Source organism: Anopheles maculipalpis, chromosome 3RL (assembly GCF_943734695.1).
Source record: "Anopheles maculipalpis chromosome 3RL, idAnoMacuDA_375_x, whole genome shotgun sequence".
Taxonomy (NCBI): domain Eukaryota; kingdom Metazoa; phylum Arthropoda; class Insecta; order Diptera; family Culicidae; genus Anopheles; species Anopheles maculipalpis.
Window position 1 is genome coordinate 87,699,760 of NC_064872.1, and position 12,249 is coordinate 87,712,008.

Consider the following 12,249-nt stretch of genomic DNA (forward strand, 5'->3'; position numbering starts at 1 on the left):
GTTTTGAAAAATGTGTTTTCTTTTTGTGGCCGCGTTGATCTCATTGATTTCACCCCATTTTTTCTTGTGCAACTCTTCCTTTGTTCCACACAGAAGGACATTAAACGCACCGTTTCCATGTCGTTTTCGAGCGGAAAATGAGCCAATAAAGTGGGGAAGGTGTCGTAAAGCTGAATTTATAAACCGTCAGACTAGTAATTGCAGGTTGGTAAAAAGAGTGACAGGATAATTGCAGCGTTGTTTGATTTGTGTGTGTGTGTGGCAAGTTGAGCTGTGTAAATCGAAATGATACATGGAGGTAAATATTGACACGCCTGGCTTTTACACAGTTGACATCGTTGACATTTTGCTCCTTTTCGTGGACTTTTGTTGTGTAAATATGAAACAACCAGTTTGTATGCTTTTGTCATCTGATTTTTGTAAAATATTTCTCTTTGCACTTATAAATTGCTTCTTTCATATTACATTTACTCCAAAAAATAGGCCATAAATTCAACCAGATTATTCAGAATTAGTTTAACAAACTGTGACAAACGAATGGTATGTTGGTAGTATGGTGGCGATTTTTCCATCGGCTCAAACACCAATGAGATTAATTTATTGAATGTTTGCACAACAGAACTTCAACTATATCTGCTTGGTTGAATAGTTCTGTTGCTTTGTTCCACGGGTCCATGCGCTGCATCATTGGTCACGTTGGTGCATCGCTGGCGTCGGTAACGATTGAAATCACACCGTTAGATTCACGAACGCATCCATTTGCCATGCATGTCCGTGCCGTATATCAGTACATCGAGTGCACTCGATAATTACGGTAATATGGTCACATCAATTCCAACCGCTAATTAATTGATAGACGGTTTAAACGGACCGATAAGGAACGGTGACCCGGGTGCTGTGAGAGGCCCATGCAAAGGTTTTCCCGTAACAATTTTCACTTTGATGTTTGTGTAAGGTACTGGTTTGTTAAAGTATGCATTAAAGAGTGTGTGTGTTTAAGGTGTATAATTTACATCAATTAAAATATGTTTTCTTTGTTAGATTTGTAAACCAGCCGGAACTAAACCAGTGTTGGTCTCTGTGGGCACAAAAAAAGTAACCTTCATTAGCATGCATTGGACAGTACCGGAATGCGGTGTAAACCATTAAAGATGGCATTTAAATCCCGACGTAAAATGCAAGAAAAAAAATGCCACAAGGAAAACAAATCGGCAAAAAAACAGTCCACATTCAGCACGACTGCGTCGCACGAGATCGGGTTTCGAACGTCCGTTAACGAATCCATTTCCCATTCTGTAACATTCGGGAACTGAAAGGAGGCGTATTGATTTTGGTCCGTGCTTTCCGCTTTCGACGTTGAAATTGAATATTCCGTTCCGATCTCTTGCATGCTGTTTGAAGCGCATTCGATTACATTTCGGGAACGAAACGTGCTATCGGATACAGAAGGTTCAGGAATGATTGAGATTGCATCCGTCTGGAGAGCAGGCTTTATTTGCGCTGGTTTGTCTGCAAAATGGTTATAGTTTTCCTTTATCGTTTATGCGAAATCTTAATTATGAAAAAAGATTCCTAATGACTTCTTGTTGTGTTGTGTTTTTGCAGACGGAAGAACACTACAAATCAACGTAATTTTTTAAAGAAATCGGAAAAGAAAGGAGCAAGTATAGTAACTATTGAAAGACTCCTCAAATTCGTCAGGTTCTGGTGGTTTGCTTACGAGAAGAAATGAGAAAAGGAAATATTGTGAGACATAGTAACTATTCCATGTCCTTAATAAATGTTCTCTGCAGCGGAAGGACGCTTGCTTCTGAGCCTGTTTAGCTTCATTTTATTTTTCAGGCGGTCCTAATTTACTGCACCCTCCCTTTACATTTTATTCTTTACCCGTTTGCAAACCTTAATTGTTACGTGCATACAAACACACAGTAAGCGAATTCCTGCTGGACTATGAATGTCGAATCAATAAAGGCCGGCCCAAAACGCCGACCGAAAAACCGTATCCCGATCCACAAAAGCGCCCGTACCCGCGAAGAGAACGCCATCGTTGGCGATAATCCTTGTGTTAACAGTGTCTGGTGCGCTTGGGCAAACACGATGCCAGCCTACATAATTTATCGGTGAAGGTAAATTATGCGCCACGTTTACTGCCCCCCAGTACCAGTTCACCTCATCCATCTGTGCTTGGTTTGGTGTTGTGGAATTGTTGTGGAACTCGCCGATGGTTCCGCTTCCGTAACCGACTCGATTCAATCGACAAATTCCATTCGGTTCCCTCATTTTGTTCGCACTTTTGTACTTTGGTGCGTGCGTTAGCTTTATTCGTTTTCCCGCGACAAACAGGCATCTCGCAAGCGTGTACATGTTTGCACGGTGGGCTTCATTTGGGAATAATTTGCGCTTTGGAACTCTCATTTTTCGGGGTACTCATGTTGCGCCAATTCGTCGTTGTTCGTGGTTTTGTGGGCGCCACAAGAACGTTACGGTCCGGTTGCGAATATAAAACCCACCGGTCAGTGGGCCAAGCATAATCATAAAACAACGCAGCGCACTGTGGCTAGAAGATAAATGGAAAGTCGAGGTTTTCAGTACATTGAACCTGGGAAATCTCTCATCCCGCGAAAAGGCACACAAATCAGGTGGGAAAAACTGTCGCTATCTCGTCGAGGAAAAGTCATTCTCAGCGGTGGTGTTTGCCTTTTTCCGACCATCCACACCGTAGCATGCGAAAAACTTTCGCATCCAAAGAACGAAATGGACAAATGGGTGGAGGGGTTTTTTTTTCGCCTTCGCACAATAGGTAAACCCGCTGGGAAATGGATCCACTTTTGCCGGGCAGCTTTTAGATGTGCGCTTAAAAGCGCACCTGCCATGCTGAAACGTCCAAACCAGACACGACGGTCACAGTAGAGTAGAGGACGGTACCGGTCCGGAAGGAACCCCTGGTGATGATAACTTTAACATTTTGATTTAATTAGCATTGCATCGAGAGGTTGCACACGGGGGAAATTGCAGCATTTCCTTCAGTCAGTCTAGGGGAAAATCGGGGGCACGGTCAGCGGCCTGGAGCAACGCTAATTGCAACAGGCGAACAGTCGTCTGCGTGAAATTTGCGTAATGTGATGTGGAGTGAAAAATGGTTAAATGGCTTTTAGTTGGCGGATGAAATGGTTTTTCACAGGTGTAATTTGCTTGTTGAAACTTCAACCAAGATGAATGTTTCCCGGCAATGGAAGTTGAACTTTGTTTTAAAACTCCTAAATGGAAATGTAGTTTAGAAAATTTATGATTTTATCTAGAAACAATCACACAATTCTTAAGCACTACATAAGGTTGTTGTTAATAAATTAGAAGTAAAATTAAATGACGAAAAAAAGCAAGAAAATATAAAACATTTTAAGATGGAGGCGCATGGTGTTTCATGAAGTTTCATCATCTGAAATCCAATACAAACTGCACCTACACTTCTTGAAAATTAAGGTAGCTAAATTAAGGAGTAATAACCAGTTTTCATTGCACTTGGAACTTGCCTACGCAGCTCCAATGTTATTCGATAAGTGTTTCGGATCTCTTCAATTGATTGAGCTAACCCACCTTCAAGTGGTCCATTTCCTAAGATACATTCCAGCAGATAATTACGGCAGGCAAAAGAAATCTGCACACACTTCAAGCTAGACAATCGTTCTCCCAGATCGTTCCACTTCCACTCCCAAGCATGATCATGATTGATTGTACTGACCGCACAAATGGTTTTTGACCAGCAGTTGGAAAATTACAATCGACACCGTAACCACACTCGGTTTCCGATGAAACCGACGACGGAGGACTGAGATTGACTATTGACTGGTTTTGCAATTAATTGACGCTTCTGTGGAAAGCTTTATCGTTTTTCTTCCACGGCTGTTCGTGGTTTGACTGGGGCCGGGCTCAAGAAGCTGTCACTAATTAATCTTGTACTGCTGATTGGATTTGTCGACCGATACGTTAGAAGCTTATGATGATGCTGTGTGCAAGAGAGATAGAAATGTTATGAGAGAAGCTGAGGGAGAAAAAAAGACGTTATCGATGTCACTGACTTATCCGGTGGAGTTTAGAGTGGAGGAGTGATGGAAGTCAGTTTTTTTCTCCATTCATGGGTCGTTTCTGACCATTTACTATCTCTCGCTACATATTTATCTCTTTCCCTCCAGTCAGTGAAGTGTTGCCATTGCTCGTAGAAGATAAAATTGTGTGGAGTGTGGAAAAAAAATCTAACATTTTCACAGCCAGCACAGCTTGAAATGAGCGATTTGGTCGGTCACTTTTAGGGGAAGGCCAGGCGAACCACAACGAGCAGGCAATTAATTTCGCTAATCTCCACTTTTTTCGTCCGACATGTTATGCGCTGTCACGGTCTTATGAATGAAGCTGAGAAAATTGAAAGATTAAATAGGCAGAAATAATTAAATGATCTTCTTGGAAGGTGTAGAACGGAGGTCGTTAAATGGAGGCTGGTCGGATCAAGTGAGTAGAGCATTGAGGTATGTAGGACTTTCCTAAGAATTTTACGGTCAATTTCTATGTTATTTAGTAGTTAATCTTCGTGCTACAAATTGACGAGACCGGGAAGTCAGGTCGTGGAAAATCGGTATGCTTTTTTCGTAAATTTAAACCCGGAATTAGTGAAATGACATTCATTCACTTTTTGACTTTTAGATTGAAGGCAAACACGGTTCATTTTACTGGCTTTGTCCTCCCTTGAAATTTATTTTCCATGATGTTTTAAAACACCTCCTCGTCGAAGTGGAACTACAAAAAGGAATCATAATCGAAGAGACCTTGTCTTCCAATACATTTTGTGCATAAATAAGCCTTCTGGCCAAAAGATCTTATTAACCAATAAACTTTATAGTCCAAGGGGTCTTATCAACTAAATTTCTTCATATCAAGAGACCTCGTCATTCATGGCACTTCACCAACAAGGGACAAGAGTCCTCACCGACTAAACTTCGCCTACAGCGATTCCTTTTAATCGAAGAAACTTCTTAAATGTTGATCCATTTCTGATACAAACATATATTATTAGTACATAATTTAGTATTCTATTTCTTCTTTTTTTGGCACCACAACCTCGAGAAGTCTTGGGCTGTCGTATTTGAGGATTGCATTGATTTCATTTAAATCATAGCTGAATAGCCAGTGCTGCGTACGGGGAGACTGTCCGGATTGGAATGCAATACCCAGTCCTCTCTCGACCAACAGACTCCCCAATTTAGTATTGGTAACTAAAAACGAATATTTTTATTTTACAAAACCTACCGAAAGCTCTCGGTTATAAAATCATAATCTAAACACTTCATAACACCGTAAATACATTGCACTACAGGAGTTTTTGTTTAAACTGTTCACTCAGCAAAGCTAGCAGCAAATCGCAGGAAGGAAGGAAACGGATCGAATGTCATGAACACTTGACTTCTGCCAAATTCAAATCGTACTTTGGAAAATAGAAAAAAGCACACAAACACACACACACACACAGCACACCCGCAAAGGGACTTGGTTTCATAATTTCAATGATCTGCCATTCTGCTGCATGGTTTTTGCTTCGCCAGAACGAATAGTTTTCCTACTGCTCGCCATAGTTCTGCGGTAAACGTGGTAAAAGAAAAGCATTTTCTAAGAAAAACTAAAATAACGAATAAAAACTACCACCACACCAACACATGCCACCTGAGCGATGTTTGTTTTTTTTCTTTTTCTTCATATTGCTGTAGGTGAAACAGCGTGACGGAGAAATACGGAAAAGCCGGATTGCACCGGGCATTGTTCGAACCGTGGGGCAACCGCCCGTCCGAGGAAGTACACACAACACCGTAAAAGAGCACTGATGCATGAATGCGATGCACCGTTTTTGAATGATGCAAGATTTATGTGTTGGCTTGCCGCTGAGCATGCATTGTGATGGCTACGGGTGGCTACGGACTTTTAGCGGCAGGCGAGTGCGCCCGTGGCAAGGGTAAAAGGGAAAAGCAAAAGAGGAGCTTTTCCGGTTTTTTTTTCCTGGTACGGGTGTGACCGGGGCTTGACTGACTGCCTGACTGGTAAAGGTGCATGCACAAAAGGCATACATGGCTCAGAAGCCAAAGCCAGAGCAGCAGTGCATCGGGATATGGTGCTGATGTCATCACAAATGCATTTGAAGAATAGTCAAAAAATTGATATGCAAAGTCATTTGCATAGTTCGAGGTAAAGGAGTGAGGAAAAGAGAGTATGGTAAGCGCCACGTTTTTGCACACATTCAAGCATGGCACACACACACACACGCAGAGACAAGCTAAGAGGAATCCTATTTTCCCGATATACTCTCTACCACGTGGGAAAGTGGACCACCGCTGTTTTCTGCTGTTCGGGGTTTTTCGTTACTGGCACCTTTTCGCTTGTCGACACTGACGCTGACGAACAATCGGGCCCTACATTTCGTGTCATCAATCACGGTACACACCCCAAAATTCGGTACATGTGGATGTGTATTTTTGGAGGGCTACTATTTGAATATCATTGCCCAGGCCGGGGCACACATCAATGGTGTGAGGGAGAAAGCACTATCGGTGCATACCAGGCGAAATGTTAACGCGCGAATAAACACGAAAATCGCTGCAGTAGAAATTGTTCTACCAAAAGTTTTAAAAAAGAAAAAAAAGCCACCGTAAAATAGCAAGTGTTAAAAGATCGCAAGCCACGCGCGTTGGCATTGTCGAATCGGAAAATTATTTACCTAGGAAGGAAGAGGTTGGAACAGAGCAGTTAGTCTTAAAATGACCAATATGTCGAGTATGATGCGTATTGCTACGAAAATATGAAATACTTATAAGAGTGTATAAAATAATAGATAAATACCTTCGGAAGCCTTATTCAGCCTTATTCAGCTAGAGAAAGTTATTTTGCATACATGTAGGAGCAAGAAACCAAGAGATTTTCAAGTATTTTTTTTTTATCTATCGTAATTCGTAATTATAATCGTAATTTTCTTTATAAAAAGCCTAAAATGATGCATTTTCCATGATAAATTATATTCTTCTTATTTCATCCCTAGTTGACAGTACATACAAGTTCCCACTTATCTATTATCTTTCTTCAGTGTTTATTATGTAGCCATTTTGTCTTCTCATCATGCGGATTTTGCTCAGTAACGAAAACAGCCTGCAAAATGTAATAAGGATTGATTTCATTAGCTTTATGCGCACGTACCATACACATCATCACCACCACGCGCGATGCACGCTGAGCCTAATTAAAGAACAAAAGATGCAACCATGGAAAAGCTCATTCCACATTAAGCTCATTTTCGGGGGCCTTTCGTTGATAGCTTTGGCCCTCATTTGCATAACGTTTCGGATGCGCATCTCGGCGAACCGTTGCATGCATACCGTTGCCAGCACCAGTTCCGCGTAAGCTAGTATGTAACCACAGGAGAAGGATGCTAGAGCCGTCGCTGGATGGCGCATCAAGTATCATCACCGTCATCATCGTACAGAAGCGTGCCACGTGTTAGCTGGCATTGCTTTAAGCACGCGGTCACCCTCACGCCGGTTTGGGAAAATAGAATTCTGTTCGCGTGCGGTATAAAAGCATAAATTTCCTTTAAGAGGTTGAGGGTGTTGTGGAGGAGATTTTTTGTTGTTGGTCGCTTTTGTTCCCATTTCGTTTGTCCGAGTTTTCCACGGAGTTGAAGGGAGAGATAGAGATGGTACGAACGCTCACGTATACTTGCCCGTACCTCATCACCGTGTGGCTTTGTAAGTAGATTTATGCTATTATACTCTGTGTATTTGTGTGTGTGTGTGTTTATGTTGCTGGCCTGTCTGTTGATGAGAAAAGAATATTATCTTGGCAGAATGGTTCGGTGCGCATGGTGAATTAAAAGTGGGAGGCCCTCTTTTCAGTGCGGTTTTTTCGTTTCTGGCCGCTCTTATCGTGACGTGTGCTTTGTTTATTTAATGCTGTTTAAAATCAACGAGGCAATGTAATTGTCATCCATCTTTTAATTGTTCTTTCGAGTGTAACAATGGTGCAAAGGTGCCTCCACCGTCTATATGACGAAGCGGAAAAAATTACTGGCATGGAAAAAATATAATCAAAGCTCAACGGTATACACATGAATGTTTAGGTACAGAATTTACAGCACAGTACATTAATATACACTCATGAGAAAACTTTTCCCCACTTACCTGTTAGTGTTTTTGTTTGGTTGATTTTTCCTTTTTTCTCTCTCTCAGCACTCTGTTTCCAATCCCCAAGCGCCTGTTGGCGCTTCATCCGCCTCCGGGTCGAATTGGGATCGGGTGAGAAAATATTATTCTTGTTTGCTGTAACATATTTTATCCACACTTTTTCCATGCTTCTACCTTTCTCGTGTGCTGCAACAGTGCTACGGCACACAGCTCGGAAAACGGATACCATTTTTCGCCGCACTCAGCAAAAGTTCAGCTCAGATAAAAAACATGAATATTATGTCGGAAAAGTTGTCTTCGATTGTATGTGCAATGTAACGAGCGATGGTGGGAAAATGCAATTCAGGAAGTGCTAAGAAAAGGCAGCCAACCGCTGCAAGCTGCGATGCGTCAGGTTGGTAAAGTTAGTTCGGGTTGAATGTGTGCAAACTGATCGTGTCTTGCTTGCTTTCCTATTGCTTTGAATAATTGCAGAGATATGCAAAGTAAAGTTGAAAAGATATGGTTGACTGTAGGAGTTTGGAACTGTTTGGAATTAAAACAAAATTTGAAATAAACAGTGGTTTGGAAAACACACAGATCATTCACACAGCTGAAATTGTGCAAATGATCGGGTCAATTATCGCACTTTCCTTGATAAAACAGCGTTCAAATCATTAAGAATTCAGCCCAGCCAAGGCTCCATTTTCTGATTTACTAAATGTCTCCCCTAGCATGTTCTTTGAAGCGTAACAAAATCGCTTGAAAGTTTAACCAGCATCAAATGAATCCTGCCACACGACGCAGCGGATGAGGAATTCCATTCCAATGTCAAGAGAGCCTTTAGCCATTTGCTAGATAAGGTAGATGTTGCATAAACTTTTTTTTTGTCTTTTTGCTTCGTGTGCGTGTGTGTGTTTCAGTCCTCAATATCAGTCGCTAGTCTAAGAAGCAAAGACGTCAAGTCACTCATCCACGCGACCGGAACGGCAGGGGCTAAATCAAGGCCAGCAATCATGCGAGAGTGACCTGGAGAAGTTGACATCGGGCATCCTCCATAATAGACGCCAGTAGCTTCAGGACATACATCAGTGACGGAGGATAAGCGAAATACACATACATCACCTCCTGTCGAGCATCATGTTGCCGGAAATTGGACGTTCCGGATTTGCAACAAATTTCTAGCTGAACTACGCGGGCACTGCCGTCAGCACACTAACCTCCCCCTGTTAGGCACCAACAAATATTCTTAAAAGCGGCAAATTCCCCTATGAATCGGATCAAAACTCGAGCACGAAAGAGCGAGCGAGAGAGAGAGAGAGAGAAAGGATAGCGAAAAAAGGGATGAAAAAACATGATAAAAAGGGTTAAACGGTCGCGGGCAGGATTTTGCAGTGAAAATATTCTCCCATGCAATGTCAGGATTCATATTAATACACACACACATACACACATCCCTTTGGCACGTCAGTGAGACTTTTATGCTTTCTGGTCACGTACGCGAGACGGCTTCAGGGCGGCTCCAGGTTTTCGGTACTTTGACAGTGAATCCTCATCCGGAGATCCTGTTTCTACCGGGATCAGTGCAATCGTATAGAGGACGATAGAGGGGGGCCCGAATATTTCCCTTTTTCTTTCCTCTCCATCCCCTGGGATGCATCATGGTCGGAGTTGCAGTACACTCTTTGGACGATCTTTTCTAGTGGTTCAAATTAGGGCGAAAAGTTGAAAATATGCTGCCGCAGCTGCATGTTGCTGTTGATGTCTAATAGAATTAACTCGACTAACGGGGGGCGGCGGACCAAAGGCTAAACTAATGCCAAGATCGTGCACGGGAGCACTCGGCAGACCTGTCTGTATACCGATTCCGTTCTCGTACAAACCCAGCCACATATCCTGCATCCTTTCGCTCTCTTAAAGCCTTGAGCGAGGGCACCAACCAATGTAGAAGCACTCACAGGAACATTTGATATGGTTTGAGGGTTTTTTTTTGCTTGCTGTCTTTCGTCCTACTTTACGTTGGAATATCCTTACGGGTCTTAGGTTTTCCGTAAAGTGGCAGTAATTCAATTGCCTCGTTCTCAAATTAGAGCAAATTTGGTTGACATTCTGCTTGAGAGGGGAGAGACGCTTCTGTCGACAAACTGAAAAGAATCAATTCGCCGTCAAGGCTTCAAATGATGCATTTTGTTGCTGTTGTTGGTTCCCATTTGTTAGTGATGTTATCCTTGCGAAATCGAATTAAAGTTCCACTTATTTGGAGAGACTAGATACAGAGTAAGTTTCATTTATTTACGTTGAAATTTATGTTCCATTGAACGGACGAGCGAGTGCTTCTAGCTTCTAGGCAACAATTGAAGTGTGTCTTTCATACGAAAGTATTTAATATACCCGAAATCAGACTCGCCTGATCGAGTCGATTTTTCCTGTCGCACTAGATCCGATTAGTGGGTTATTTTCCTAACCAGAAGCGGATCTATTCGCTGGGATTCGATAATTTTTCCCTTCGCGAAACGAATGAGACTAATTATCCGGTGATTCGAGCAGAGGCGGATACGGCCCACGCTCTATGTAGGACGACGGCGAAGGCATGAAGGATTTCTGTGGTGCTGAATGGCCCTTGGGAAAATATTACAGGAGCATGATATCGTCTCGGGAGCAGCCAGTGGTACCATGACACGATACGATACGAGGCAGATTTATACGAGGGCATGCATTAATCTTGCTGGTAGATTAATTGTTCCACTATCGTAGTAGGATAATTAATTAACTAGCACAATGAAAGGTTCATGAGATGTGTCGATTATTTACGATTTTAGGGATTTGTAGAAGAAGAAGGAGGATACCGTTGTGGTTGGTGGGATTTGTGGGATGAAAGAGGGAAGACATAAGCTGAAAAGAGGATAGCTTTAATTTAAAATCTGAGGGAGGAAAGATAGTATAAATGAATATGTTTCTTATTTGAACATCTTTTGGACATGCGGATTGCATACTTAAGGGCAAATTTTTCCGCAAAGCAATTTTCCTAATTTTGATAAATTCTTTAAAATTCAAACAATAAATGGCGTTAAGAAAACTAGCTCTCCTCACCTAGCACTATTTCATTATCTTAAATTAAATTTAAAACAGCTCCTCATGGTCGCACACGCTCCGTTACATTGATATCATGTTTTTTCCAACCCTTAACAATGCATCTACATTTATCTTTCCGTCCCATTTGCCGTGAGCCGCTGTGTGGCGGTTACAACCCGGGCCATCCCGAACAGAACATTAATTAGAAATTTTCAAACGCATTCCCGTTGCCATCTATTTGCTATCAAATTCCAAAGCACAAACAACACAAATCCCTGCCTGAAATGTGCCGCTTTTTTTCCCTGTACCCATGCCGGATACCAAATGGCCTTTATAATGGAGGCATGAAAACATACCTAGATCCTGAAAGCAACATGACCGCCGGGCAACACCGTGGAGTGGAAGAAAGGACGGCAACAGGATGGCAAAACAATCCGAAACATCCCCGAACCAAAACCCCAAAAACACCGGTGCATCTTCTTGGCAATGTGACCGAGAAATGAAGGAAAATTCCTCCTGCTGTGGCTGTAGCTGTTGCTGTGTTCGTATATCGCAACGGTTATACTGGTAATGTCGTAATCGATTTTTTGTTGACTACAGCCCCAGCGCATGTCTCTCCCCCTGCCTTCGATGCATTCTCCAATGTTGTGAGCGCTATAAACGGGATGGTTTTTGTGGATGAAAATAGCCCAATTAGGAGCAAATGCCCGGAAGCTTTTTATTTCCTTCGAATTGGTAATTAAATGTTGTTTCTTCTACTGCTTGACGCTTTATCTCTCGCTTTAGGTGGGGAGGGGGTGAGAGGGAGTGTGTGTGTGGGGGGGGGGGTCGGTTTTTTTAAATTTATTTCTAACACTTAGCCACAGAATGAATGATCTAAATGACGAACGGTGCGGATGGGCGGAATGGAGCTTTTTTTTTCGCTCACGGTTTTAGGCCAGAATATTTATGTTACGCTATTTTAAACTTTGCGTTCCGTTTTGTGACA

At 42.2% G+C, this 12,249-nt stretch overlaps 1 protein-coding gene across 2 annotated transcripts in view; it reads left to right on the forward strand.

Annotated features, from left to right (window-relative positions):
* Window positions 1-12,249, forward strand: part of LOC126561345 (peroxidasin) — a 71,031-nt gene that overhangs the window by 885 nt on the left and 57,897 nt on the right. The gene's annotated exons all lie outside the window — the stretch shown is intronic.